The sequence below is a fragment of the Lithobates pipiens genome, unplaced genomic scaffold, assembly GCF_037356315.1.
Source record: "Lithobates pipiens isolate NorthernLeopardFrog02 unplaced genomic scaffold, aLitPip1_a1.2 Scaffold_25, whole genome shotgun sequence".
NCBI lineage: Eukaryota > Metazoa > Chordata > Amphibia > Anura > Ranidae > Lithobates > Lithobates pipiens.
This window is the reverse complement of record NW_027507787.1, coordinates 106,565,292-106,579,765: the sequence shown is the minus strand read 5'-3', so window position 1 is coordinate 106,579,765 and position 14,474 is coordinate 106,565,292. Positions and strand designations below refer to the sequence as shown.

General features: G+C 45.8%; 10 pseudogenes; 5 read left to right on the top strand and 5 right to left on the bottom strand.

Annotated features, from left to right (window-relative positions):
• Positions 1–1,435: 1,435 nt before the first annotated feature.
• LOC143931589 (5S ribosomal RNA) lies at positions 1,436–1,554 on the bottom strand (annotated as a pseudogene).
• A 107-nt stretch (positions 1,555–1,661) lies between these two features.
• LOC143931534 (5S ribosomal RNA) lies at positions 1,662–1,780 on the bottom strand (annotated as a pseudogene).
• Positions 1,781–1,890: 110 nt separating this feature from the next.
• LOC143931252 (5S ribosomal RNA) lies at positions 1,891–2,009 on the bottom strand (annotated as a pseudogene).
• Positions 2,010–2,541: 532 nt separating this feature from the next.
• On the bottom strand, positions 2,542–2,660 carry LOC143931046 (5S ribosomal RNA; annotated as a pseudogene).
• Positions 2,661–3,802: 1,142 nt separating this feature from the next.
• On the bottom strand, positions 3,803–3,921 carry LOC143932330 (5S ribosomal RNA; annotated as a pseudogene).
• Positions 3,922–9,139: 5,218 nt separating this feature from the next.
• Positions 9,140–9,259, top strand: LOC143931446 (5S ribosomal RNA; annotated as a pseudogene).
• A 96-nt stretch (positions 9,260–9,355) lies between these two features.
• On the top strand, positions 9,356–9,474 carry LOC143931182 (5S ribosomal RNA; annotated as a pseudogene).
• A 108-nt stretch (positions 9,475–9,582) lies between these two features.
• LOC143932221 (5S ribosomal RNA) lies at positions 9,583–9,701 on the top strand (annotated as a pseudogene).
• Positions 9,702–9,809: 108 nt separating this feature from the next.
• LOC143931454 (5S ribosomal RNA) lies at positions 9,810–9,926 on the top strand (annotated as a pseudogene).
• Positions 9,927–10,217: 291 nt separating this feature from the next.
• On the top strand, positions 10,218–10,336 carry LOC143931029 (5S ribosomal RNA; annotated as a pseudogene).
• The last annotated feature ends 4,138 nt before the right edge of the window (positions 10,337–14,474 follow it).

Below are 14,474 nucleotides of genomic sequence, written 5' to 3'. Positions count from 1 at the left end.
GTGCCTATGGCAACATCACCCTGAAAGCATTTGATACTAAGCAGGGACGGGCCTGGTTAGTACCTAGATGGGAGACCGCCTGGGAATACCCTCTTGAGAAATGCCAAGATGGTCACCTTGGGGAACCACAAAAAAAGGCAGTCTCCCATCCAGGTACTAAGCAGGCCCATCTCTGCTTAGTCTTCAAGACCAGATGAGATCGGGTGCTTTCAGAGTGGAGTGGCCATAGGCAATCTCTTCTGGCACCCAAAACCCTCTTGAGAAATGCCAAGAAGGTCATCTTGGGAAACCAGATATACAAAACAGGTCAACTAATGCAGGTACTAACCAGGCCCGACTCTGCTTAGCCTCCAAGATCAGGTGCTTTCAGGGTGATGTGGCTGTAGGCAATCTCTTTGGGCACACTCCACCCTCTTGACAAACGCCAAGATGGTCATCAAACAAGGGAAAACAAAACAAGTTAACGGCAACAAAAAAAAAAGATGCCTATGGCACATGCTATTCTCAGGCGGTCTCCCATCCAGGTACTGACAAGGCCTGACCCTGTTTAGCCTCCGAGATCAGACGAGATTAGGGCTTTGAGGGTGATGTGGCCATAGGCAATCTCTTTGGGCACCGTCAACCCTCTTGACAAACCTCAAGATGGTCACCTTGGGAAACAAGGGAAAAAAACAAGTCGACGCAAAAAAAAAAAAAGAAGACTGCAGCTCCTGGTATTCCCAGGCGGTCTCCCCTCCAGATGCTAATCAGGCCCGAACCTGCTTAGCCTCCAAGATAAGATGAGATTTTGAGCTTTCAGGGTGATGAGGCCAAAGACAATCTCTTTGGGCACCCTAAACCTCCTTCACAAATGCCAAGATAGTCACCATGGAAAACAAGGAAAAATAAGTCAACGCCAAAAAAAAATAAAAGAAGCCTATGCTACCTGGTATTCCCAGGCAGTCTCCCATCCAGGTACTAACCAGGCCTAAGCCTGCTTAGCCTCCGAGATTAGACAAGATTGGTCGCTTTCAAGGTGATGTGGCCATAGGAAATCTCTTTGGGTGCCCTCAATCGTCTTGACAAACGCCAAGATAATAACCTTGGGAAACAAGGGAAAAAAATAAGTCAACGCCCCCCCCCCCCCCCCCAAAAAAAAAGAAGCCTACATCACCTTGTATTACCAGGCGGTTTCCCATTCAGGTACTAACCAGGCCCTACCCTGCCCATAGGCAATCTCTTTGGGCACCCTCATCCCTCTTGACAAATGCAAAGATGGTCACTAAGCCCGACCCTGCTTAGCCTCCGAGATCAGACGAGATTGGGCGCTTTCACGGTGATATGGCCATAGGCAATCTCTTTCGGCACCCTCAACCCTTTTGACAAACGCCAAGATGGTCACCTTAGGAAACAAGGGGAAAAAAAACAAGTCAACATAAAAAAAAAAAAAAAAAGAAACCTACGGCACTTGGTATTCCCAGGGGGTCTCCCATCCAGGTTTTAACCAGGCCCAACTCTGCTAAGCCTCCAAGATCAGATGAGATTGGTTGCTTTCAGGGAGATGTGGCCGTAGGCAATCGCTTTGGGGACTCTCAACCCTCTTGAAAAATCCCAAGATGGTCACCTTGGTAAACAAGGGAAATTAACAAGTCAACTCCCAAAAAAAAAAAAAAAAAAAAAAAAGTCTATGCCACCTGGTATTCCCAGCCAGTCTCCCATCCAGGTACTAACCAGGCCCGACCCTGCTTAACATCCGAGATCAGATGAGATCAGGCGCATTCAGGGTGATGTAGCCGTAGACCATCGTGCTGGCCACTCTAAACCCTCTTGACAAACGGCAAGATGGTCACCTCTGCAAACAAGCAAAAAAATTAAAACAGGTCTTCAACGCCAACAACATATAAAAAAAAAAGCCTACGGCACCTGGTATTCCCAGGGGGTCTCCCATCCAGGTTCTAACCAGGCCCGACCCTGCTAAGCCTCCGAGATCAGATGAGATTTGTTGCTTTCAGGGAGATATGGCCGTATTCAATTGCTTTGGGCACTCTCAACCCTCATAAAAAACGCAAAGATGGTCACCTTAGTAAACAAGGGAAAATAACAAGTCAACACCCAAAAAAAAAAAAAAGTCTATGCCACCTGGTATTCCCAGGCAGTCTCCCATCCAGGTACTAACCAGGCCTGACCCTGCTTATCCTCTGAGATTAGACGAGATTGGTCGCTTTCAAACTGTTTTGGCCATAGGAAATTTCTTTGGGCGCCCTCAACCGTCTTGACAAACGCCAAGATAATCACCTTGGGAAACAAGGGAGAAAACAAGTCAACGCCAAAAAAAAAAGAAAAAAAGAAGCCCGTGGCACTGGGTATTCCCAGGAGGTCTCCCATTTGTTACTAACCAGGCCAAATGCTGCTCAACCTCCGGGATCAGACAAGATCAGGAGCTTTCAGGGTGATGTGGCCATAGGCAATCTCTTTCGGCACCCTCAACCCTCTTGACAAACGCCAAGATGGTCACCTTGGGAAACAAGGGAAAAAAAACAAGTCAACAAAAAAAGAAAAAGAAACCTACAGCACTTGGTATTCCTAGGGGGTCTCCCATCCAGGTTCTAACCAGGCCCAACCCTGCTAAGCATCCGAGATCAGATGAGATCAGTTGCTTTCAGGGAGATGTGGCTGTAGGCAATCGCTTTGGGCACCCTGAACCCTCTTGAAAAAAAAGCCCAAAAAAGAAAAAAAGAGAAGCCTATGGCACCTTGTATTCCCAGGCAGTCTCTCATCCAGGTACTAACCAGGCCTGATCATGCTTAGCCTCCGAGATGAGTCACTTTCAGGGCAATGTGGCCATAGGCAATTTCTTCGGACACCCTCAACCATCTTGACAAACGCCAATATAGTCACCTTGGGAAACAAGGGAAAAAAACAAGTAAACGCAAAAAAATAAATAAGCCTACGGCACCTGGCCATCCAGGTATTAACCAGGCTCAGCCCCTGCTTAGCCTCCGAGGTGAGACAAGATGGGGCGCTTTCAAGGGGATGTGGCCGTAGCCAATCTTTTTGGGCACCGTCAACCCCCTTGACAAATGCCAAAATACACTTTGGGAAACAAGGGAAAAAACAAGTCAACGCCCCAAATGAAAAAAAAAAGGAAGCCTATTCCTAGGTGGTCTCCCATCCAGGTACTTACCAGGCCCGACCCTACCCATGGGCAATCTCTATGGGCACCCTCATCCCTCTTGACAAATGCAAAGATGGCCACTAGGCCCGACCATGCTTAGTCTCCGAGATCAGATGAGATTGGGCGCTTTCACGGTGATATGGCTGTAGGCAATCCCTTTGGGTATCCTCAACCCTTTTTGACAAACGCCAAGATGGTCACCTTGAGAAACAAGGGAAAAAAACAAGTCAATGCCAAAAAGAAAAAAAAAAGAAGCCTATACCACCTGATATTCCCAGGCGGTCTCCCATCCAAGTACTAACCAGGCCCGCCACTGCTTAGTCTCCGAGATCAGATGAGATGGTTCGCTTTCAGGGTGATGTGGCCGTAGGCAAGCTCTTTATGCAACTTCAACCCTCTTGACAAATGCCAAGATGGTATCCATGGGTAAAAAGAGAAAAAAAGAAAAGAAACCTACAGCACCTAGTATTCCCAGGCGGTCTCCCATCTGCGTACTAACCCAGCCCGCCCTTACTTCTCAGAGTAGTAGGGTGATGTGCCGTAGACAATCTCTTTGGGCACCCTCAACCCTCTTGACAAATGCCAAGATTGTCACCTTGGGAAACAAGGGAAAAAAACAAGTCAACACCAAAAAAATGTAAAAAAATAAACCTACGGCACCTGGTACTCCCAGGTGGTCTCCCATCCAGGTACTAACCAGGCCCGACCCTGCATAACCTCCGAGATCGGACAAGATAGGGTGCTTTCAGGGTGATGTGCCCATAGGCAATTGCTTTGGGCACCCTCAACTCTCTTGACAAACACCAAGATTGTCACCTTGGTAAACAAGGGAAAATAACAAGTCAACGGCAAAAAAAAAAAGAAGCCTATGCCACATGGTATTCCCAGGCAGTCTCCCATCCAGGTACTAACCAGGCCTGACCCTGCTTAGCCTCCGAGATTAGGCCATTTGACCTGACCATCCGCATCAACTCTTATGGAGTTGATCTTTGCCCGAGGCAAGAGCACCTTTTTCGTGGGCTCTGTCTACGATCAGACCCAAGTACTCCAGCTTTTTTAGCAGTATTAAGGAAGATTTCTCTAGGTTTAGAATCCGAACTCTTCAGATGGTTGTAGTGCGTATGCTTTGCTCCAAATGAGCCAACTGATTAGTAACAGATTGTCTAGGTATGCTACGACTTATGCCATGTGCCCTTAATCTGTCTAGAGGTGGACCCAGCACTTTAGTGAACACCTGGGGTGCTGTGGCTAGCCCAAAGGGTAGGGCTACGAACTGGAAATGCTGCTGTTCCAACTCAAACCGCAGAACTCTTGATGAGTGGGAAATATAGGGACATGCAGATATGTATCCCTGATGTCGATTGATACCAGAAGCTCTCCTCCTAGGATATAAACTACTGACCTGATAGTCTCCATGCGAAAGGCATGTATCTTTAGGAACGGCTTTAGATTTTTTAAATCTAGAATGGGTCTGACATGTCCCTTTGGTTTCGGTACTGTAAAAAGGTTTGAATAAAACCCCAAGCCTTGCTCCTTTTTGGGGGATCTGTATGATCACCCTTTGAGATATTAATTGGTCTAGTGCTTGACCTCAGGAAGCAAGACGGTAGAAAGTGCCAAAATTCCAGCTTGTACCTCATCGTTACAGTGGAGATGACCCATCTGTCCAGAATTTCTTGCTTTCCAGAATTCTGGAAACTGTAGAAGTCTTCCCCCCACTTTGGTGAGGGGTGTTGCCTCTTCACGATGAGGCTTTATGATTCTGCTTTGCAGGTTTCCGACCCCAGGACTTCTTTTAAAGCCTGGGTCTGACTTTGGGATTTTCCTCTAGAGTGTGACGGTGGAGGCCGTCACCTCTGCCTAGAGACGGAAGCCCCTGGCATAGGGGGAAAGAGCCCTTTTAAATGAAGGGCGTTTATACTTTCTTTTGACTGGCAAAAGAGTACTTTTCCCATTAGAAATTGTTTGGATATATTTGTCCAAGTTTTCTCCAAATAGTCACTCCCCATGAAAAGGAGCCCAGTTACAAGGTCTTTACATGATGCTTCAGCTGACCAAATTTTTTAACCACGGGATTCTACGCATATGCACAAGCATAAGACATGACGCCTGGTGAATAGAATCTTTAATAGCATATATGGCAAAGCATAATGCTTTTGGTAGTTCAGCCAAATCTCGGGCTTGTTGTGCAGGAAGCTCTCTAAGGGCCTGTTTAAATTGGTTCTTTAGGGATTGGCAGACGCTTATTGCAGCGACTGCAGACTAAGTAGTTTCACCTGCCATGGAAAAAGTAGATCTTAACAGGGATTTCAACTCCTTATCTGTTGGATCCTTAAGAATCGGTGCATTGTCTACTGGACAAGTTAGGTCTTTATTCACATTGTAAATTGCAGTGTCAACTGCTGGTATTTTCCATCTTTTGGAGAATTTCTCCTCCAGGGGATAGAGAATTGCAATTTCCTTAAGAGGGAAAAAATGCTTATCCGGGTGATCCCATTCAGCAACAATAAGCTGTTCTAGTAATGCATGTGCAGGAAACGCCTGCAAATGTTGAGCGTTTTAAAGGAACCAAGGAAGAAACCAAACTTTAAGGAGACTCCGTTAGCGGTAGCATGAAAGTAGAACGAACCAGCTCCTAAGATTGCATCAGCAATTTCTTAGATTTGAGAGGCTGAAAACAGCTCATCTAGCATTGTTTGCTCCGCAGAGGAATCTGTTTTCCTCCTGATCAACCGAGAGTAACACCTTATCCTGTGCCCACTGTTCACCTTGCAAAGGTTCGCAAGTGGGGGAGGGGAATCTAGCACTCTTCCTATCCATCATGAGGATGCAATTAAAGCCACTAATCTTTCTTCCAGACCCTGCAGGGAGGAGGAAAGGACATCTTCAATCACATATACAGGGGCTGAAATGTGAGAAGTAGTTACACCATCAATTTGTTCCAATGGCTCATCCTGGCTTGCCATAATTGGTCATTCAGGAGAGGATGACTGCATAGAAATGCGACTCGGGATCCTAGCACCTGGGGGTGAAACCTTGACTTTTTTGGGTCTGTGGTGTCTTTTGGTAGGCATAGGCATAGTAGGCATAGTCCCAGATACAAAAACAGAGGCACTATACATATTGCACTTAATCGCTGAAATTTAAAGCCGCTATAAAATTGAGCCTGGTGCTGGGAAAACAGTCGTTCCTGTATCAGGAATACCAGTTTGAAACCCTCACATGTCCCACAGCTCGTGTCCTTGTGTTGTAGGGTGATTGTCTTCTCGTCAGCTGAGGAGAGACTGTCGGGTGTGTGTGACCCCCTGGATGGGTTCACAACACAAAATTAGGCACAGCAGACAGCGTTGTAGGTGCAAAAAAACAAAAGATGCAGTTTATTTATGCTACATGCAGTGAAACATAACAGCCAAACAAAAATAAAACATGAAAATAAATCCTGGTCAGCTTGACCTCTAATTACACACTTAGACTCCCTGTCTAACAACTGAGTGCAGCCTTGTGCTGCCCCCAGTCCCTGTCTCTGTTGTAGGGGTTTGCCACACAGGCGTTATCTCACCACACAGAACAGGTATCACACTCCCCAGTCTATACACACAAAACTGGTTCCAGGATGGAGCATCTCCCTAAGCATGCTGGGGTTTTTTGTAGAGGTCTTAATGAGCCCACTTACTTCAGCTGGGCTCATTAACTCTTCCCCTCTAGTTGTACAAGTCTGCGTAAAGCCTGAATCTAGGGCACACATATTTCACGCGTTCGAAAAATTGCTGCGCAAATACCGTGTGAGATAAAAATTTGCAACGACCACCATTGTATTCTCCAGGGTCTTTGCTAAACAAAAATATATAATGTTGGGGTTCTGTGTAATTTTCTAGCAAATAAATGATGATTTTTACATGTAGGAGAGAAATGTCAGAATTGTCCTGGGTGCTCCAGAACGCCTGATGGCGCTCCTTGCATGTTAGGCCTCTGTATGTGGCCACACTGTGTAAAAGTCTCACACATGTGGTATTGCCGTACTCGGGAGTAATAGCAGAATGTGTTTTGGGGTGTAATTTGTTGTATGCATATGCTGTGTGTGAGAAATAAACTGATATGACAATTTTGTGGAAAAAAAAAAGGAAAAAAAATCTTGATTTTGCAAAGAATTGTGGGAAAAAATGACAACTTCAAAAAACTCATCATGCCTCTTACTAAATACCTTGGAATGTCTTCTTTCCAAAAAGGGGTCGTTTGGGGGGTATTTGTACTTTTCTGGCATGTTAGGGTCTCAAGAATTGAAATAGGCCGTCAGTACTTCAGGTGTGATCAATTTTCAGATATTGGCACCATAGCTTGTGGACTCTATAACTTTCACAAAGACCAAATAATATCCACCAATTTGTACTTATTTTTACCAAAGATATGTAGTAGTATAAATTTTGGCCAAAATTTATGAAGAAAAAATTACTAATCTGCTAAATGTTATAACAGAAACGAAGAAAAATTAATTTTTTCACAGAATTTTCGGTCTTTTTTCTTTTATAGCACAAAAAAAAAAAACTGAGAGGTGATTAAATACAACCAAATGAAAGCTCTATTTGTGTGAAAAAAAGGACAAAAATTTCATATGGGTACAGTGTTGCATGACTGAGTAATTGTCATTCAAAATGTGAGAGGACCAAAAGCTGAAAATTGGTCTGGTTATTAAGGGTGTTTCTTCGTTTCTGTTATAACATCTAATTAATCGGCTATGGGCGGTTGTTAAGTGGTTAATTCACAGATGCTAGGAAAACTATAAAATACTCACCGACGACCTCATTGACGCGCATCACGTACTGCTGTTGCCTCCACCTCTTGTAGCATAAGCCTCGTGTGCCGATGTAAAGATTCGGCATGTCTTCAAACCTGGCGGTTTTGTGTCGGTTCCCATCGGAAAGGCATCTTGTACTCTTCTGAAGGTCATCTCCTTGTCTTCAACTGGCACTGCTTCCTGTCTCGTCCTCGGGTCTCCAGAAATAAAAATGGGTGTTTAGCCATTAACTTGCTTATCAATGTAACATTGAAGAAAAAAAAAAAAAAAAAAAAAACCCATACAAAAAACAGACACACACACACCAAGAAAAAAGAAAAAAAAAGTTCCCACTTTCCTAACTGAACCTCCTTTTCTTGGGTACCCCACTGGCATTACTGGCTCCTCATATGTCCAGTGCCCGCATGGGAAGCAGATTCCTAAGGGGGCACTTATGCAGGCTTGCACCTGAGCACTGATGTCTATAGAAAGCAGGACTCTGCCCTGCCCCTCACTCCATCTCTGGATTTGATGGACAGCAGTGGGAGCCAATGGCTTCTGGTGCCTTGGCAAAGCCTATGAGCCGAGTGAGTGAGGGGAGAGAAGAGCTGTAGATGTGCACAGCACTGGATTGAATGAGGAGAAGGACCGATTCCAGACCTTGGAGGACCTGCGGAAGCAGTGGACTGAGTCTGGAGTAGAAACATCCAGAGCCACCGTGAACAGGCGTGTGCAGGAAATGGGCTACAGGTGCCGCATTCCCCAGGTCAAGCCACTTTTGAACCAGAAACAGCGGCGGAAGCGCCTGACCTGGGCTACAGAGAAGCAGCACTGGACTGGAGATGGGAGACCGCCTGGGAATACCAGGTGACGTAGGCTTTTTTTTAATATGTTGTTAACATCAACTACCTATTTTATTTTTCTGCTCGTTTGCTGAGGTGACCATCTTTGTGTTTGTCAAGAGGGTTGAGAGTGGTCAGCAAGATCGTCTATGGCCACATCACCCAGAATGCGCTCGCTCTCGTCTGGTCTCGGATGCTAAGCAACGTCGGGCCTGGTTAGTACCTGAATGGGAGAGCGCCTATGAATACCAGGTGCCGTAGGCTATTTTTTAATATGTTGTTGGAGTTGACGACCTGTTTTATTTTTCTGCTTGTTTGCCAAGGTGACCATCTTGGCGTTTGACAAGAGGGTTTAAAGTGGCCAGCTAGACAGCCTATGGCTACATCACCCTGAATGCACCCGATTTTGTCTGATCTTGGATGCTAAGCAGGGTCGGGGCCGGGTTAGTACCTGGATGGGTGACTGTCTAAGAATACCAGGTACCGTAGGCTGTTGGTGGCCTCGACGACCGGTTTTATTTTTCTGCTTGTTTGCCGAGGTGACCATCTTGGCGTTTGTCAAGAGGGTTGAGAGTTGCCAGCAAGATTGACTAAGGCCACATCACTCTGAATGCGCCCGATCTCATCTGATCTCGGATGCTAAGCATGGTCGGGCCTGGTTAGCAACTGGATGGGAGACCCCCTGGCAATACCAGGTGCTGTAGGCATTTTTTTAATATGTTGTTGGCGTCAACGACCTGTTTTATTTTTCTGCTTGTTTGCTGAGGTGACCATCTTGGTGTTTGTCAAGAGGGTTGAGAGTGGCCAGCAAGATTGCCTAAGGCCACAACACCCAGAATGCGCCCGATCTCGTCTGATCTCGGATGCTAAGCAGCGTTGTGCCTGATTAGTACCTGGATGGGACACCACCTGGGAATACCAGGTGCTGTTGGCTTTTTTTTAATATGTTGTTGGCGTCAACGACCTGTTCTATTTTTCTGCTTGTTTGCTGAGGTGAACATCTTGCCGTTTGTCAAGAGGACTGAGAGTGGACATTAAGATTGCCTATGGCAACATCACCCTGAATGCGCCCGATCATCTGATCTCGGATGCTAAGCAGGGTCCAGCTTGGTTAGTACCTGGTTGGGAGACCGCCTGGGAATACCAGATGCCGTTGGCTTTTTTTAATATGTTGTTAACATCAACAACCTATTTAATTTTTCTGCTTGTTTGCCGAGGTGACCATCTTTGTGTTTGTCAAGAGGGTTGAGAGTGGCCAGCAACATCCCCTATGGCCACATCACCATGAATCTTCCCGATCTCGTCCGATCTCGGATGCTAAGCAGTGTCAGGCCTGGTTGGCTTTTTTTAATATGTTGTTGACGTCAACGACCTATTTTATTTTGCTGCTTGTTTGCCGAGGTGACCATCTTGGCATTTTTCAAGAGGGTTGAGAGTGGACAGCAAGATCCCCTATGGCCACATCACCCTGAATGCACCCGATACCATCTGATCTCGGATGCAAAGCAGGGTCGGGCCTGGTTAGTACCAGGATGGTAGACCGCCTGGTAATACCACGTGTCTTAGGGTAATTTTTAATATGTTGTTGGCGTCGACGACCTGTTTTAATTTTCAGCTTGTTTGCTGAGTTGACCATCTTGGCGTTTGTCAACAGGGTTTGGAGTGACCAGCAAGATGGCCTACGGCTAAATCACTCTGATGCGCCCAATCTCGGATGCTAAGCAGGGTCTGGACGGGTTAGTACCTGGATGGGAAACCACCTGGGAATACCTGGTGCCGTAGGCTTTTTTTTAATATGTTGGCGTCGACGACCTGTTTATTTTTCTGCTTGTTTGCCGAGGTGACCATCTTGGTGTTTGTCAAGAAGGTTGAGAGTAGCCAGCAAGAACCCCTATGGCCACATCACCCTGAATGCGCCGATCTCATCTGATATCAATTGCTAAGCAGGATCAGGACTGGTTAGTACCTGAATGGGAGACCGTCTGGGAAGACCAGGTGCCGTAGGCTTTTTTTTAAATATGTTTTTGGCGTCGACGACCTGTTTTATTTTCCTGCTTGTTTGCTGAGGTGACCATCTTGGCGTTTTCCAAGAGAGTTTAGAGTGACCAGCAAGATAGCCTACAGCTACATCACCCTGAATGCGCCCGATCTTGTCTGATCGTGGATGCTAAGCAAGGACGGGCCTGGTTAGTACCTGGATGGGAGACTTCCGGAGAATACCAGATGCCGTGGGCTTTTTTTATATGTTGTTGGCATCAACGACCTGTTTTATTTTACTGCTTGTTTGCCGAGGTGACCATCTTGGCGTTTGTCAAGAGGGTTGAGAGGGTCCAACAAGATCATTTACAGCCGCATCACCTGGAATATGCCTGATCTCGGATGCTAAGCAAGGGCGGGCATGGTTAGTACCTTGATGGGAGACCGCTTGGGAATGGCAGGTGCCGTAGGCTTTTTTTTTTATTATGTTGTTGGCCGCAATGACTTGTTTTATTTTTCTGCTTGTTTGCCAAGATGACCATCTTGGCATTTGTCAAGAGGGTTGAGAGTGGCCAGCAACATTGCCTGTGGCCACATCACACTGAATGCACCGATCTTGTCTGATCTTAAATGCTAAGTATGGTCAGGCCTGGTTAGTACCTGGATGGCAGACCGCCTGGGAATGAACAAATGAATGAATGAATGAAATACTTGTATAGTGCACAATGCGAACTGAATCGCCTCTAGGCGCTGTGGCGAGCTTTTATCACCTGCTAAAAGAGGAAGGTCTTGAGTTTTTTCCTAAAAGCCAGGTGATTTTCTTCCTGGCGGATGTTGATTGGTAGAGCATTCCATAGCCGAGGCCCTTGGACAGCGAATCTCTGATCCCCCTTAGATTTAAGACTGCAGTTTGGTGTGTAATAATTTATTTTCTCCATTAGGTATTGCGGAGCTTCTCTATGCACGCATTTGTGAGTGAGGCAAAGGGTCTTGAACGTGTTCCGATTTTTTACGGTTAGCCAATGTAAGCTCCTCAGTGAAGGAGAGATGGATTCCCAGGTTTTTTTTCCTGTTATCAGCCTTGCTGCCGTGTTTTGGATCAGTTGTAATCGCACAAGTTGATATTGTGGTAATCCTATGTAAAGCGAATTTGCGTTGTCCAGTCATGAATTAATGATTGTTCCAACTACCACTGCTTTGTCATTCTTTGGGATAAAAGGGATGAGTCTGCAAAGCATGCGCAGCAGATGGTAAGTTGACTACTGCTCCTATTTGCGCATCCATTGACATTTGTGCGTCTAAAATAACCCCGAGACTCTTCGTTTTGGTCTTTGGGGAGATAGTCTGCCCAAAGACGGTTGGTGGAGACCAGGAGGTTTTGGTTGCGGGCTTATGATTTGGGTGTAAGATAAGAAGCTCTGTCTTTGATTCCTTCAGCTGGAGGGAGTTAGTGGTCATCCAGTCCTCTATTGATTTGAGGCAGTTTTTAAGGTTGTTGTTGGTGATGTTTTTTTCCATTGATCCGGAAATAAAGTTGCGTGTCGTCAGCGTAAGAGTGGAAGCAGAGATCTGATGATTTGAAGGAGTGGGCAAATGTAAATTTTGAAGAGAACGGGTGACAAAGGAGAGCCTTGAGGGGCTCCGCAGGTGACTGCCCGAGTTTCGGAGAGGAATTTTCCTAGTTTTACTGTCTGTGACCGATTTCGTAGGAAGGACGCGAACCATTGGAGATCTATGTCTATGGACTCCGGCTACTTCTGTGAGGCGGACGAGTAGAGTATTGTGATCTACTGTATCAAACGCTGCACTTAGGTCTAGCAGTACGAGGAGACACGGCTCTCCGTCATCTGCTGCTTCAAGGGCGTCGTCCAAAATCTTGAGGAGAGCTGTTTCTGTTCCATGACCCAGACGGAAGCCTGATTGCAGCGGGTCCAGGAGTTTGTGAGTATCCAGGTGGATTTGTAGCTGATGTACTACAGCTTTCTCCATGATCTTAGAAATGGTGTTGAGGCTTGTAATTGGCCTACGGTTGTTTGGATCCTGAGGGTCCAGGTTTGGTTTCTTGAGTAGAGGTTTGACAATGCCTTGTTTGAGGATGCTGGGAACAATCCCTTCGTGGAATGATGGGTTTATAAGGTGAGTTATGGTTGGAGCCACGATGTCGGAGCATTCTTTCAGTAGTTTTGTGGGGGTGATGTCAATAGGTGAGGTACTGTCACGCAGTTTATTAATGATGTTTTTTGCGGTGTCTACGGTAATTGGGGATAGTGACAATTTTGGCGGTTGTGGTATGTTGGTGCAGACATCCTCTTTATGTATTTGCTGGGTCGGATGTTTTCTTCTGAGAGATTGTTTCCCAGATGGTTTTGACTTTATCAATGAAAAAATCCGACAGTTTGTCACAGCCTCAAACATACATACATACACGACTTCATCATCGAGAACAATGTAGACTGCCTCTTCATCACCAAAAGCCGGTTAACCTCTGACTGCAACACCATCCTCACCGAATTGGTACCGGAAAACTACAGGATCCTAACCGAACACCAGATAGGGAAAAAAGGAGGAGGCCTAGCAGCTACTCCACCCGGCAGACTCCACTTTGCTTAGCGGGAGAATCGCTCTGCTGAGCAGGTGGATGAAAAGATCCATCTCGGCTCACTGTACAGAGATGGACCTTTCAGAGCCCTGCTCTACTCTATGGGGAGATCAGATGAAAATGGATCACCCGTCTGTTTTCAGCTGATCCGCCAGATGGATGGATCGAAAATAGGCCACCATCCCTCTGGATTTCATGGACAGGATTGGACAGCAGCGGGTGTTAGTGGACCTGTCACATAAAAGAAAATTGGAGCTGCATGCTGCCAAAACAATACATAAAATACAGTGACCTTATTTAAAATTGACCTCTAAGCTGCTACAAATACAAATTTTCCCACAATGGTAAGTGCTGATTGAAATTTTTTTTTAAAAAAATGTGTATTTTGCGCTGCTTAAAACAGATTGCCTAATTGTAAAGGAAGGTGCAAGTATTGAGGGCTCTTCACCCTTACAAACTATGTGTTCCACCACCACACAGGTGCTTCCAAAACACGAAAATCATCAATAGATTGAAAGTAGCACTCCCTCTTAAATGTTCTACAGGTTTAAACAAGGGTCAGTGTTTAGGTCCCTTCACCCTTAAAAACTATGCGCTTCACTGCGAAAAGCTTCCAAATAGGCGTTATACTAATTTAATACTATTTGGAAGCTTTTCGCAGTGAAGCATCACAGCGATTTGGAAGCTTTTCGCAGTGAAGCACAACAGCGATTTGGAAGCTTTTCGCAGTGAAGCACATTGTTTTTAAGAGTGAAGGGCCCTAAACACTGACACAAGTTTGAATCATAGCACATAGTTTACGAGGAAGTGCCATTTGTAATTTTATGTAAATAAGGGGTTGATGGAATATTAATGATATTGATATGAGATATTTTCTACCATATGTTTAACCACTTAACAACCACCCTATAGCCGAATGACGGCTACAGGGTGGTTTCTTAACTCTGGGAGGCCGTCATATGATGTCCTCCCAGAATTACGCTCTTGCGCGCCCCCATAGGACCCGGCGTATCACGGATCACGGTAAACGGCCGCTCATATCACTTGTAAACAAACCGGCGTCATGTTATGACGCTGGTTCCTCCCTCCCCCTCTCTGTACCGATCGGAACAGCGGAGGGGGAAGAGATCG